Raw genomic sequence first — 16,578 nt, forward strand, 5'->3', positions numbered from 1 at the left:
TCTCTAAGGGAGAACAGTTCCTAGACATCCGATGGGTCTTCCCTGGTCAAAATCAATCAATAAATTAACACCATCATGTTTCATTCATGGCTTACCTGAAGCAGGCCATAATTTTCATTCGGAAGTTAACAGGATCATAGTTTCATGTTATGTCAGATGTATAAAATAAAAGAAAACCGATTGTATTATGTAACCTATTGTTTAAGCGGCGTTTTATGTCATAGTGGAGGCTTCATTTAATGAAAATATATATTTTTGTATTTCTAAATTTAATATACTTTATTTTTGTATTAACAATTTTTTATTTATGGTATGGTTGTATCAATTTCAAATATTAATTGGGGTTAGAGGATCGGCTATTTGTCATTCTGTAATTTCAATTCATTTACGTATTCGAATTAAATTCAGGAAGGGGATATTGTTTGATGTTTTCATGGTCCTTTTATTTATATAACAACACTAGTTAATATGTTAAATGGATATCATAGGGTAGTGTTGAATTACAGCCTTATTGAATACAGCTTTAAGATGAGGTTACAGAATGTGAAATATTATTGAAGTTATTATTACTCCTACAAAGAAAAGGCAACTTACCAATAAACCCAGCTAAAAACAGCCACTGTATTCCCCTTGATTACGTGGGATCACTGTCCTTGATGTACGTGACAGAGGGCGCCAGTCTAGATTTTTGGCCAATCGTTACCGCAGAACTCAAATGTCCCCTGGGCTTAGAAGGCGTCGAGTTATTCTATTCTTAATAAGGTTGCACTTTTTAATTTTTTTTTTGTATTCCTTTTATTGCTAAACGGTGACTAGGTCCAACGTTACAGAATTTATGAACGTAAAAACACGTACCATTGGGGGCGCGCGCGCGCTCTTGATCTCAGAGCTAAGTTTATTTTCCCTCTTCCAAATTGGGGTACGATTTGATAAAAAAGTATTCAAAGTAAATAAATTAATACAACAAATTTAAAATGTGAGGACTAAGGTCTTGCACCTCGTCAATATATTTGGATTTGGATTTCTTATCCCTCGACCCCCCATAAAAAGTAAAACAAATATGAGAAAATAAATAAGAAGTTTAAAAAAGAGAGGACTCAGGTCTTACTCCTTGTCAGTCCCTAGAAACTAGGGGGAAAAAACCACAGTTATGAATTTGTATTGGCTATTAAAAAACTCATCAATTCAGTATGAACAAATATTGATTTACAAAAAACTACATTCACACGAAAGAAACGTTTGTTAACTTATATACTTCATTCAGATAATCAATCTTCACTAAGGGAATAAAATGTGTGCTTGACCGGTTTTAAACACTCTGTTTAAGACCAGTTGGAATCTAGGGTGCTGATAATTGACCGAGCCGATCGAAGTGTCCCACAAATTAGAATATCGCAACTATTGTATGACTACACGCCCCACTCTGGGAGAGACATACACGCACTTTGCATAAAGCCTTCAGTTGACTCAGTCCTCCATGCAGCCACTGGAATTGGTAGTCTTTTGTTTAACAGTTGCGTACTGGCGCTATATATGCTTTTGTTGTCACATAGTTTTTACATAGTTCCTATTGGGAACCGGTCAGGCAGAGTGGATATTGGGTATAATAGTCAGGAGCGCTAGGTTTAGGGGCGGTCATTTTGCTATATCCAACTGGCAGCGGGTCGGAGGAGCTCAACATGGGGTCCTTGGTTTTCTTCGTCTGTGAAGATAAGTCTCTGCTAAATTTGTTTTCCCTCCTCCATTTTAGTTTGGCTTTATATATTTCCTTGGGTTCATGCACGTTTGTGCCTTTTAACTCCACCCCTAGCACCATTTGACTGTACTGATATATACTCTGATTAGCCATTTTTATAAACCTGTTATATGCATGAATGTCGAGCCACGCCCTATTTCACGTGTTATTACCGGGTATTTCTTTTTAACAGACTCTATTCAATTTTCGTAATAAGTATTTTTTTTTTTTAAATCTACATTGTCTGGAGGCCCTCTGGATTTCCTATGTTGCCTTTCGCATTTTGTTTGAGTGTCCTCCCCTTTTTGTTGGTCAAGTTCATAAGTCGATACCTAAAAAAAACCTGGGCAGCGCCCAATTTACTTTACTGCTCAGTCCGTAGGCTGAAGGCAGCGCCTGCGCATTTCGTGTAAAAAGGTTTTTTTCTTACTATGCAAATAGAGGGCGCTATTTCTTTTATTTATCTCATGCAATTATTTTCTCATTCCTCCATCATTTGCAGCTATCCAAAAAGTAACCGACGTAATAATAATTGTTGAAAGACATATACTTGAATGAAAGATAGTAAGGGAACTAAACTCCCTGTCGTTATTCTTTCTGGCATGCTGTCATTTTGAATGAAACGGACGTAAAAGAAACAACATTTTGTGCATTGGTGATTCATAGGCGTAGCCGGGGGAGGGGGGGGGTATTTACCCCCCAATATTTTGTAAAGACTGCCTTTTTCCATTCAAGTGGCCTTTTTTCAACAGGCTTACCCCCCAATAACTTGTAAAGAGTGTCCTTTTTTTTTTAGAAGTTCCCCCTTTTTTTTTAGAAGTGCCCTTTTTTTTGGTTAGAAGTGCCCTTTTTGAAAAAGAAGAGGTGCCCTTTTGTGTGGCATCTGCCGTTTTGGGTGCCTTTTATTGAATTTCGCACATGTATCGCCTGAAAAGCACCATATAATGGCCGTTTGTGTGCATAATCATCGGTTTTGAACAGCGCCCCATCGACAGATGGTACAGCCCCCCCCCCCCCCCCCTGCTTTTTGATTTTACAGAGGCCAAGTGTCCGGCAAAAAAAACCTGTCTACATTTCACCACAAATGTGCAAGTGCCCTTTTCAAATTTTTTTTACCCCCTATAAAAATGACAGTGCTATGCCACTGTAATTGATCACTGGTGACCGCTGTACGCAGGTTGGCGTAGCGGTACTTTCCTCGCCTTCCACCGGTGTGACCCGGGTTCGAATCCCGCCCGGGCCAATATGTGGATTGGATTTCAGTCCCTACCTGATTCCGTGGGTTTTCCTCAGAATATTCCTCTGGGCTTTTCCTCCCACCTCTAAAACTGTAATTTCTTCTCATTGTCTTCTCTCTACAGGTTTCTTCAGGCTTCCGGGCTACAGTGCTTAAGGCACTTTTGAGGGACCCTTGGTTTCATTACCAGAAAGAAATAAAATAAAATAAAATATGTGGATTGGATTTCAGTCCCTACCTGATTCCGTGGGTTTTCCTCAGAATATTCCTCTGGGCTTTTCCTCCCACCTCTAAAACTGTAATTTCTTCTCATTGTCTTCTCTCTACAGGTTTCTTCAGGCTTCCGGGCTACAGTGCTTAAGGCACTTTTGAGGGACCCTTGGTTTCATTACCAGAAAGAAATAAAATAAAATAAAATAAAATAAAATAAAATAAAATAAAATAAAATAAAATCTATAGATACAAATTACAAAGGAATGATGATTAGGGATGAAGGGGGGGGGGGGGTCCACGATTGCCGGTGTTTACGAAGATGTACAAGCACTACATTCACTGTGGACTCCCGAACAAAAGATGTCCACATAAACCAGGTAGCAGCGACGTTGTGTGGACTTGGGCAAGTCCACACAGTGTTTCCTCCTGAGGCATTCTTGGGTTATCTGTGGCAAAATAAGGAGGAACACTACGTGTAGGGAATCATAGGGGAAAATGGGTTGAAAGTGTTTTCACAGTGTAAGTAAAATGATTTTTTTTCCATAGGTTTTTCTTAATATAAGTACAAGAAAACAAAGGAATGTCCACGCTAAGTTTTTAATGTAAACATCCGTGGGTGCACTGTGTGTGTGTGTTCACGAGATGACCGTCGAGGCAGCTGGGCCGCCCCTATTTACTTTTTTATTTTGCCTGTCTTAAACGTCGTAAAGTTTCCAGGCAATCGAGCGATTTTTCAACCTTAAATAACTATGAAATATATCATTTATCAATAAATCACCGTTTGTCTCAACACATACAGGTTTGAACTGTAAAACAAACATTAGCAACATCCTACTGCTGAAAAAGGGATGAAAACGCGTTAGCTAGAGCCATGGTGACTTGCGAAATACTACATCGGCCATGAACCCCATGCATGGGATGTTTTATACAAAATTGTTGTACACGTGATTGTGCTGGGGTGCGCCTGTCCTTTTTACTCGTCTTATTTGAATAGGACTACCTGTACTGCCTGCGGCGTTTGCTGCAATCTGTACCTTGACATGTGAACAAATGGTTACAGACTTGTACTGCAATGATCCCTCATGTGTGAAATAGTGTTCGAAAATTAGGATGACGTGACGCGTTGGTGTTTTGTTGAACTCGGGTGTTTAACTGAGCAGCGATTCCAGTTCAATAAATTGTCAAGGCTGACACATACGTACAATATCGAAAATTATACAAGTTGTTTGAACTCAGATATAGTTGGTGCAGGCACGATGGGAGGACAGAATGGTGGCTACGACAATGTGGACCATTCTCTAAATTTGGGGGTACCGTCCTATAGTTTTTCTTGTCCCTGTTACATCTGACATTTTTTTTTTAACTTTCAAACCATCTTTAATGAGGGTCACCCATCCAGCAGAAGCTGATCGTTTGCGTCTTTCACATTACACACAAACAATACATCAAGACAAGACCTTGACAAAAAGAGCAACAATAAGTTAGGAAAAACAAGTAATCTTAAGGACAATAATGCTTGTGTAGTAGTGTTGTGCAAACCCGACCCGAAACCGACACCGACCCGGCCCGGTATTGCGTTTGTGATTTTCGGATCGGATCGGGTTGGGTCGGGTCGGGTCGACCCGGTAAAGCCATTTTGGAAAAATCCGAAATCAGCTGGGAAAAAAAACAGAGACAGTTCGGAAATTGTTTACGGTTCAATATTTATTGCAGAGCAACACTATGCCCGGTACGACTAAAATGGTTTGCGGTCTATCACGCATGGCCTATGTAGGCTCACCAGTAGGTCACACTGTGAGTGCTTTTACGGTATGATTCAGTTACTGAGAGACGATTTTCACCCGACGCACAAAAAGCGGACACATTTGCTCAAGCCAGATATTTGGGTTTTTTTTCGGTTCGGATTGCTTTTCCCTTATTTTGTCGGGTTGGGTCGGGTCGGGCTGGTTTTAGGGAGCTCAGTTCGATTTCGGTTGAGCGCATACATTTCGAATTCAAGAGCCTTAAAAATAAAAAGAAATCGCCTGAAAGCCAATGATGAAACAACGAATTGGAAAATATGTTTATAATCCGGTCCTGGATAGTATTTTGTGCATTCCAGAACCATGAGTTAAAGGGCTGTGACACGTCGTATGTTTGTACATGACAAGCGGCTGCTGTGTCGTACTATATTCGCAAAGTGAAGTGAACATAACATTTGCACCGTAAAGTCATTGCAAATACTTTTCGCAAAGTTTTGCTTTTATTTTTTGGGACTCGAGTCTTATTAGCCTTCGCTCGAGTCGAGTCGAGTCATCTGGTGAGGGACTCTAGTCGAGTCGAGTCATTTGCTCGCAGTGGCTCGAGTCGAGTCTAGTCATTTATCATTGTATTTCAACACTCCAACGCAAATTCCATTTTATGAATGATTTGAAGGCTGTTTTTCATTTGGCTTGGTCAGATATCATGGTTATAGATGTTTGTTTCTTGGCTTGATTTTCGAGTCTCCCACTGCATGCTACTGGGCTTGTTCAATCTCCCTGAGCCAGATGTCTCTCGCCTTTGAAGAACACAGAGTTTTGATTACCAGACATTTAAAATATTCTCCTTTTTTTTGCTCTTGTGTCGCTCATTCAGAAAATCGTTTTAAATGTTTAGAACTGGAATAACCTTGGTGGGCGGAAACGAAGAAAGTTGCAAATGACAATGACAATTGCTGTATTAATATAGTGTTACACACGGTTGGTATTCATTTGAGCGTTTCATAGGCTCATTGTTACATGCAGGGAGGTAATTATCTCGGATGAAATACTTAGAAAGGGCCACTGATATTTCTTGGGCATTTCGCAGTTAAACTTTGAACTCGAACATCACGTCATGAAATAGTTTATGCACGACAGTCATCAATAAGGGTCATTGCAGTCATCGTTGAGTTCATATTTTAACTACTCTAAATACGGTGATGTTGGACTCATAAGTCATGATTTGGGTGATTTTTTTGGTAAAAGTTGCTGTAAACTGTTAAAGTATAATCTTACCCCAAACATTGCGTCAACCATTACAAAAACGAAATCCTCATGAACAATGTATGAATAATGTAGATTGTTTTTTGAAAATCAAAAGCGTTTTTTTCCCCAGTCGTCTCCAAAAGGTCACTTTCAGTTGGTCCAAAAATTAATTGATGGGCTTAAAATGCCAGTTTGAGTTACTATTAAACAAAATTGTAAAAAGGGACATGGAATAACTGATAAGGAATGAAAATTCTTTAATTTCAGGTTTTTATTTTTAACAAATTATGTATAAAATTGGAAACAAGCTTTAAACGGGAAGTATGTTCTCTCTGTAGTTTGTTTTAATGTTGCACTAAATGATAGAAAAAATATATCCAACAACATTCGCTTTATTTTTTAAACAGGATGACAGAAAAAATCGGGTAATTTTCTGACTGATTTTTTTTTTCATTTTGCATTGACCAGGCATGATGTTTTTTTGGACTTGAGTCTGAGATAAAAATGTTTGAATCTGAGAGAAAGACAATTATTGACATTATGTCAAATTGTCTGGTGTTGAAAATATTTAAAAAATAAAGTATACCCAATGTCATACAATGGCCTAGCACAGAGAGCCTCAGTTTCGATTCCAATTTGAAATTCGTCTATAGAAAGAAATGCATTTTTCCGACCTTTCATCCAATTTTTTACTTAACAATGTCATCCCCAATTGAAGGATAACCAGAAAGCTTTTAATGCAGCACATTTATATAATCTGCAATTTTCCAGAGTCAAATAGCCATATCGGTTTTCAAATCGCTGTTTTCACACTTTTCCAAATGTTTTGCTCACTTCAGAAAAAGACAATGATTTTACACGCATACGCCAATCTGTTTATCCCAAAAGGAAATCGTCAAATCTTGATGTGCACATGCGCAGTTGAAATACGGAATAGGCTTATTTGGTGTCCCTATACGCGCATCGATGGTTCTCACGAAAAAAAATGCTGTGGAATATCCCCTTGCACAGCAAGGGTCTATGATATGCGAACAGATTCGGCGATTAATTATGCAAAACAAGACTGCGTCCTGACCCCGAGATTCTGACCATTCAGCGGGCGCCTTCTATCGGGTCTTCCGTTCTTGTACTACAAAAACATGGCATCCAAATTGACCACAGTCTCTAAAGACCACTCCATTGGCTGGCGCGGGGTCGCATAAAATTTACATGCTACGATATGTCAGAAGTTTAACCGTGGTTCTGCCAACGCGAAAGTCTGATCCTCAGACTACGAACAATAACATATTGACGTGACCCATACTGTGATTCGGCGTATATTGTTTGTACATCCGTCTCTTTGAATAGGCGGGCCTATACGTCTTTTCAATTGCATGGTTATTGGAAACCGCATTCCTATGGACCAAACTTGGCAATGTTATTACTTTGGGTGCGGCTGCCGTGTTTCCTTATTGTTCGTGAACTGTTCACAATGTGTGTTGTCATGCAGCAATCTCCACAGTGTAAAAAGAATGCTAGCCAGGCATTTCTTTTCGTTAAAAAGTAACACTTTTTTATTTATTTTTTTAAATATATAATCAGCAGCTGATGCATTCTTAATATTTTTTTCCACACAACCCTTTTCTGTTCTATTAGTTCGTTTAGTCCAATAGCGTAAGCATTTTAGCATGTAGGTAGAATACAGTAGCACAAGTGCACCATCTATCGTCCACAACTCATGAAGTAACCGTCTTCTACAACGCAGGATAAGAACTACGCGATACGGCTGCTCATCTGTTCCAGCAGCTATCATGTGGTACAATGAGCATGTCGAAACGCTAAGCTGCTATGCTGCAACTCTTATCCTCAGTTGACGAAGTTCGTCTACTTTTGAAAAACAAATAGGAATAACAAACAGGTACACAGTAAATCGATATATCTTACTTGCTTAAAGATTTTGTGTGCTAATTTAGTTTTTTTTGTACTTATTGTATTGATGTATGTGTTTTTGTATTGGTGTAGTTTTTACATTCACTTTTTTCATGTGTTCAAAAAAATACGTGTAAAAAGGCATGGAATTTCCTGCAATGGGATATACAGTTTTTATTGTATTGTATTGTATTGTAACGTGAAACAAACTTTTACTATACTTTCTTGAGACAAATCTTAAAAAAAATGCAGTTCTTCATTCGAGACCCTAGCCATTCGTAGTTGTCAGTATAGGAAGAACTGATTCTGTTGATGCCTGCCGTGAAAGTGAATTGGCTAGCGCCTCTAAGGCAAAAAATGCTTTCGACATAACGACGAAAGTCTATTGTTGAACTTAATTACACGGACCAGTGCGGGTAATGACTACCCAAGCCTCATGCTGTTCAAATTGCATGGGCGTTACTCGGTCAAACTTTGAACTCGAACCAAGCGTTTTTGTTAGAGTAAAAATTAATTAAAAAAATAGGAAAAATCTCACAAACCATTCCTGCCCTATCCCTCAGAAGCACACACGTGATGGCATAATGAGACCGTGCATCTAAAGATACTGTTAGCAAGTCCCCAAGACCTTGGTTTCCTATGATATTTTCACAACAGCATATATCTGGATGAGGAATTCACGATAGCTGCAGGGCCGTCATGACTTCTTCCCTCACACTGAATTATTACTTTGCGGCAATTCTCGGCTTTACGAGAGCATTTCAACAGAAACTCTATTTGTTTTTTGATGTCCTTTGCCAAACGTGGTAAGTGTAGATACCTCAGAGAGCTTTAATAAGAGAGGTGGACGTGGACAGCTTAAAATACCTATTTTGATTTTCAACGGAAAATTGCCGCATCCACGTTAGTATGCCTGTCGTATCCGTACCTACAGTAATGGCCCTTATTGGCCAATCCCGGATGCGCCAGTCTTCCGATTAGGCGCAATCCAGACAAGTACTTAGATGTGGGATAAAGTGCAATAACCGCCACAACCACAATGAAGCATTGCCTTGCTGATGGCAGTCACCAGACTGGAAATAATATACAATAGACCCCTTGCACAAAGCGCCAAACAGTGGATGCGGGGGAGGGACAAACGGGGGCCATGACGTCGCAAAAAAGGCAGCCGCTGCGTACACCGCCCACAAAACTCAATAAAAAGCAATACATGTTATTTTGTTGAAAACAATACTGGATATAATTCAAGAATATTTTTTTCTTCATAAAAACGGTGTTTTTTTTTTTAACTGCTCCTAATTTTCATATTTAGTTATTCCGCATTTTCTTTGCAATTGATTACACACATGCGAAGGGTCACAAGCCTGCAAGAGTGATTTTTTGACCTTACAATTCCACAAAGTCTTTACATTTCTCCGTTTCACCTTAAGTGGGGTCAGGGAACCAGACTACAAGAACATGATTGGTTTGCTTGATTTTTCCAGCATATACAAGCCCAAAACGTGAAACAAGTCAGGTTAACAATAATTATTTGCTATAACATACTAAGGCCAAAAAAAATAAGTCTCCGGTTTCTGGTATGCGCGCGCGTCGCCGTAGCCATGCGCGTCGGCAAAATGAAAACGTTTTTTTTTCAAGGAAAGATGATGTCTAAAAACCGCCAAACTCACTGGTTTGACTGAAATCCTGCTGCTGCACAATTTTAACGTGTTTTTAGATTGGGTTATGGTCGAGAATAAGCTTTATGTGGCCTCTCCCTGGACTCCCATATATTTGCGGAATTTAAAAATATGAAAAATTAGCAGCAGTTTTCCAAAAAAGCCGGTTTTTTGAAGAAAAAAAAAATTCTTGAATTATATCCAGTATTGTTTTCAACAAAATAACATGTATTGCTGTTGTTGAGTTCTGTGGACGGTGTACTCAGTGGCTGCCTTTTTTGGGGACGCCATGGCCCCCGTTTGTCCCTCCCCTGCATCCGCTGTTGGGCGCTTTGTGCAAGGGGTCTACTGTATATTATTTCCAGTCCGGTGACTGTCATCAGCAGGCAAACCATTTACGGCAAACCAAATACGGTACACCATTCTGTAATCTAGTGTTAATAATCGTCGAATTTGAACAGCACCCCTTATTGAAATATGGTACCAGCCCCCCCCCCCCCATTTTTTTTATTTTACGGAGGCCAAGTGTCTGGAGGAAAAACCCTGTGCACATTTTTAGATTTTTTTGCTGATGAAACACCCTCCCCTGCGAAAATTCCTGGATTCGCCCCTGCTTGCTAGCCCCCCCCCCCCAAAAAAAAAAAAAACCCACCAAAATATTGGCTCTAGTACCGCGCCTGCTGTCTTGTAGGCGAGGGTTTTAGTTTTTGTACGGAGGTCTCGGTCGTCAAAGGCTCTTTTCCTCAGCCGACCGAAGGCGCTGCCAGTAGACTGGAGGCGGTGTTGGATTTCTGCGTCAATATCGGCTTTCGACAACAGGTGGCTTCCAAGATACGGGAATTGCTCTACGTTATCAAGGGTTCTCTGTTGATTCAGATGGAAGGAGTATTGGGCACATCATCTGGAACAAGCTGCTGGAGGACGTGGTTCTTCATGAGACCGAGGCTAAGACGAAGCCTTCGGGGTATCCTTCATCAAAGACGTTCAGGATAGTCTGAAGCTTTTCCTTGGAGGTGGCCATAAATCACCTATAGGCTACATGTATAAGGACTGACCATCTTTAGTTCGTCCATGGTCAGTGCCCATGTTTACACTCGTTATATGTGATCTGTAATAGTGCAGCGTTGGGCCAGCATCTCCTCATCAACGTCTTCTGAATGCCCAGGGATTCAACACCGACCACCCATACCATCCGTGGCTTGGCTAATCCAGTACGGCGTATGGCGTGCGGAGATGCTTGGCCCGACGGCTGCGCAATTGACCTATCGCACTGTTTGCGAGTTAGCCACGCACTCTAAAACAACCCTATGGAGTATTTTGTGCTCTAAGTTTTGTTTGTCTCAAATTTTGCGCGTTCCGCGTCGATTTGTATATTTCATGTAATTGGACGATAATTCACAAGCTGCGTGACGCGATTCTAACGCGATAGGTCAATAGCCGTTGTAGGCATTGGCTGGGGGGGGGGGGGTGCTGTTCCTGCTGGTTCTTTAAGGTAATATTCGGCCGAATATGACTTGCCTCTTTTTGGTCTTTTAGTGTTAACCTTATTTACCGGCTTGCTACTTAATGTATTTTGCCTTTTCGAAAAAAAAAATATGTACTTTAGAGGTTTTTATGCATCAAGTTTGAAGTTGCAAACTAACTGGGAACTCTTGCTTTAACATAATGACATGTTGATTCATTTGAGCGAAATAATTTTTGTTAGCTGCATTTGAATGACCTGATTTTGCCTGATTTTGAAAGTCATGATTTCCGTTGTTAATTATTATGTTTTTCTGCTGTAGGTCCGCCGTACGTAACAATGTGTAAATTGCATTGCCTGGATAATCTAACAATGTCTATTTTATAATATACAATTCGCGAAATCACCAGCTGACACTGACACGCTCACGCTGTTTTCAGTGTAAAGTATTTAAGTCTTTTTTAGAATAAAACTTTTTTTTTTTGAGGAACAGCAAAGCCAAGGAGCATGAAATTATTTTAACTGACGAAGCTTGGCGATCGCCTCACCTGCGCTATGCGCTGCATGCAGGGGGAGACGAAACTCACAACTGATCGGTCCACGCGTCTGGGGCGATCATCCGTAGCAAACGATTACAATGAACCGTGAAAACGTTTTGGGTCGAGTCAAATGCTCTGCACATGCGTGATAATTCATTCGGAGATGTCTATCATAGGCGGGGGGAGGGGTGTTCTGATCTAAGCTCCAATAACTGCTGTGTCGCTTTGGTGACATTCCCAGACCGCTCCCAGATTGATCTCGGAGCAGTGTGTTACATGTTCATAAGACTACCGTATTATCGACAGGGATATATCGCGGATACAGAGGGATTACTGGGCGAATTTCAAGGCAGGGCGATCACGCCGGCCAAACCCAGGCGAGCAAGATGCGTCAACGACGGAGTTCGGAGGCGCTCTTTGTGGCCTTTCTGTTTCTTCTTGTTTCAGTCCCAGTGTCAAGTCAAACAACGACTGCCGGTAAGTGCAGACTTTTGCTGCTAATACGGTTCGGTTTTTTCCTTTTTCGAACAGACCAATATCCCGTTTCCATTTCAGAGTAAGGGCGGGATATATAATCTCAATAAATTCGAACTGCATTCCGTCCGACACCACCGGGACGCCATCCGCATGCCTCCATGGGAGGCTAAACTAACTCTTCAAGGCTGTTGGAGGACTTATTGAATTCAACATTGAAATACAATGAAATAATTTAACAAGCGCACTTATAATGTTCAAGGGATTGGCAGGTCACTTTGATGTATTCCTTTTATTAATTCGACAAATCAACTTGAGACAGCCATTGGGTTGAATGAATCTGAATTAATTCGAATATGAAAACTCGATCCAATTATTAATTTTTTTGGATATGTAAGTTTTAAATTCAAAGTTTTTTTCACAGATACTGTTTAAAATATGTGTATTTTAAGAAGACAGTAATCAAGCTAACATCGCCAACACGTACCCGACACCCACCTGTGGGCCGTGGTCCTGCGTCACAATCGCGTCATGGCGGGTTTATATTGTCACGGGCCTTGACTCGCTGCTGCCACTCGATTCGGGGTTTCTCCCAACATTGTCCGTCCTATTTTGTTGGTCACAATCCAAACTAACGTGAAGGCCACTGTAACTTTCAACATAACACCACATAGGGTACAATTTGACACCTTAACTCAAAACCTACAGGATCCTGGTTTCTGAAAGAAAAACAAATTTTGGGACATTGTTGTATATTATTTTTCGCGCCTTTCCCGACTTCAGAAAAACACACATGCGAACGTATTGTCATCGACCCCAGTTTGAAAGAGTTAGGGGTTTTATTATTTTATCTTAAAATATAAAATGGAACCAGTATGCACAAGCTTGACAGTGGTGTCCAGAGTGTTCCAAGTGAGTATAATAGTGGGATGGAACGCATTCAATCTCTAATGAAACCGTTCTTCTATAGCAAATCATGTAAATTTAATAACGCATAACATGTTTTTTTTACATTCAACACTTGTTTGGTAAAAATGCCTTCACAACTCTTCGAATTGTATTAATTTAGCCCAATTAATTCATGTTTTATAAAAAGCCGTTTACATCTCTGAGTGCTCCCCGTTTGCTATTTCTCAGGTGAGCAGCTTTGCCAAATTTTCTGGCATCGCCACTTTGGGTGTGATCCCAATTTGTAAAGGTTTACGGCTTCTCTGACCAAGGCCCTTTTAACAAAGAAATTGCCAAATTGTGAAAACTGCTAGCATAATAGGGCCGGCTGAATTGGTCAGTTGGATAGTACACTGACACGGTATTCTGGAGGTCAGTTTCTTTGTTATATAAATCTAATAGTTACAAAAATAATCAGGTCAATTTTTGATAAACAGGCCTTGATGTAGAAGTAATTGCAATAAAATGTATTTTAACACTCTCACGTGAAGGACAAATCACTGGTTAAAACTACAGTCGTCCAACATTTGCAGCTATCCAAAAAGTAACTGACGTAATCATTGTTGAAAAAAACATACTTGGTTGAAAGATATTGAGGAAACTAAACTCCCTGTAAAATTATTCATTCTGGCATGCTGTCATTTTGAAGAAATCAACGAAAGAAGGCCTATCCAACGATGCGTCTAAAGACACATCTTTGGAAATTACAAATGATGGACTGTACCTTTAAGGTACTAAAACTAGTTTTATCCAATGAGTGAAAGGGGGTTTTACTCGCCTTTTCTTGACTGATATTTCGTAACGCGCTAACGCGTCGTTTGTCGTCTGTCATTTTGCTCGGCGTCTGTCACCCGTCAGCATATCCTTTCGTATCGCACAGGAAACATCGGGAAACACGACTGATCAGAACAGACGTTTTTTCGGTCGATATATTACTGAAATCTTTAGGATTTTACCTTGCCGCGAAGTTGCAGCGCAAAACTATATATGGGGTTGTAATTTTTTTAAATAAGAATTTGGTTTTCTTTTACTACCTTAATTATTATTATCCACCAATTGAATAAACTTTGCCCAGTGTTGCATCTCAGTAAATCATTCGTTCCGGGGAGATCCTTTCATCGGCATCGTTGAAATCGTGGACATGGGCTTCAGTCCATCTTACTTATTTGGCATATTCATTTTTTTGTGGGGGGGGGGGCAATAAATCCGAAATCCAGAATTTGTTGAAAAATTAAGGTAATTGGACAACCTTATTGTTAGACATTGTACAACCTACTAGGTTCGGCTATTATAGCAGAAATGGAGATTAACATAATTGGATATCACTCGAAAAAAATTGGCCCGGGATTAATTATTGAAATATTACTTTACTCTGCTCGCAAAGGGAAAAATGCTTTTAAATAACACACCAAACAAGTTTTGTTTATTAATATATATATTTTTTAATTCTTGTGTAGCACGGGGAACGCAAATGTACTGGCTGGTTGTAACGCATTCAAATCTCTGATGGAACTGTTTAGCGATGCATGACATAAGCGCAGCGCATAGTTATTTGTTTATTTTCAAGACGTAACCGCTCTGAGTGATCCCTCTTTCCCAGGTTTTCATCAAGTGGTAGTGTTTCTAGAATCGTGGTGAAGCGCTGGTGAAAAAAGGCATTTGAATGGAAAAGGGTAGTCTTTACGAAATATTGGGGGTTGGGGTGGTAAATACCCCTTACCCCTCCCCTTCCCGCTGGCTACGCCTATGGCTTAAGTCACTTACGGGGGTGATATTCCCTCTTATGCTCCTCCAAGGTCGTACAAATGGAAAGCAGGCAGCGTGAACGTCCAGTATCAAATCAGGGCATAAATGATTATAGTGCGCATGCGCAAGGTATACCGCCCCTAGAGTGGTGACAAGTATTTTGATGGTCATTTTGAAAAGAAGAACCCAAAAAGCTGCCACCACTGCAATGCTATCACATATTTTCCAATTCCGGAGGTGTATACCTTGCCAAAAATCACCATGACAATTATTCCCCTCATTTGATACCGACGGCCAAAATTTTGGACCGAGGCTGATGGCCTAATTGAAAACATTTCAATGAGCCCCGATGGTATTATGGTAAATCGCCGACTGTCACGCGGTCTAGTGGAGAAAAAAAACCCTTCTAATTGACAGGAAGAAAATACCAATGACGTGAGCTGAAAACTATATGAAATCATTTTTTCCTGTCAATTATTTTCAAAGGTATTCATTGACACATTTTGTCGTTTGTGATTTTTTTCTTGTTGCATTAAAGGGGAAAAAAAGAAATTATTTTACACTTGTCTCGAGATATTATTCGTAAAGATTTTTCTATTATGAGAACAACACTTTTCAGAGGAAAGGACTTCACTCCTCACGACGAAAAAATGAACTGATATGTTGTCGCGTCTTCTTCTTATGTCCGATCAAGGTTCAAAAAATGTAAGAGAAAAGATAGAAATTAAAATAATCAACTAGAAAATCAGACTTAATACCTCATCGGTGCACCCCGCCCAAACCAGCTTATGATAAGTTACCAAGCCTCAATACCAATTAATCTTTGTTAAGGCCAAAAAAAAGTCTCCGGTTTCTGGTATGGAGCTTGCCCAAAAAAAAGGTGCGGCGACGCGACTTTTTTTTTTTTACCTGATTTTTTTGCTTCAAATGTCGGCAGATGACTGCAAATGGTGCCCGCCTAAACTTTGTGCAAATATATGGGAGTACAGAGAGGCCACAAAAAGCTTATTCTCGACCATAACCCAATCTAAAAACACGTTAAAATTGTGCAGCAGCAGGATTCCAGTCAAACCAGTGAGTTTGGCGGTTTTGAGACATCATCTTTCATTGAAAAAAAAACCCGTTTTCATTTTGCCGACGCGCATGGCTACGGCGACGCGCGCGCATACCAGAAACCGGAGACTGGCATCATGCTGAAATGCTGGGGGCTGTACACAGCTGTATTGAAATTTCTTGGGCGTTTCTCAGTTAAACTTTGAACTCAGACATTGTGTGAAGATGGAATGGGTGGAAGTGTTTTCCCAAACAGTTTATGCATGACAGTCATCGTTGAGTCTATTGAGCCTTGCACGTGACGTTTTTTTTGGGCCTAAACCACACTTCAACGATGCAACACCTCCACTGAAGGGTCAGGTTCTTTGTACACGGGCTGGCCAGTGCCGATTCAACACTTCATGGCCTATTCAAACTTAAAATCTTGGACAAGCTGACTGGGCTTTTAATGAGTTTGACCTCATAAAATTTCAGTTATTACCGCCTGACGGCTTTCCATTCATCAGCCAGGTTAGGGGTATGGAATGCGGTACCGCGAAGAACCGGTACAGCAATGGATACGGCTTTCAGCCTGACTGAAACGCTCCCTTGCTTAGTTGGTATTCGTTTGTATGTTTG

This window comes from Patiria miniata, unplaced genomic scaffold (assembly GCF_015706575.1).
Source record: "Patiria miniata isolate m_02_andy unplaced genomic scaffold, ASM1570657v1 HiC_scaffold_27, whole genome shotgun sequence".
Lineage (NCBI taxonomy): Eukaryota > Metazoa > Echinodermata > Asteroidea > Valvatida > Asterinidae > Patiria > Patiria miniata.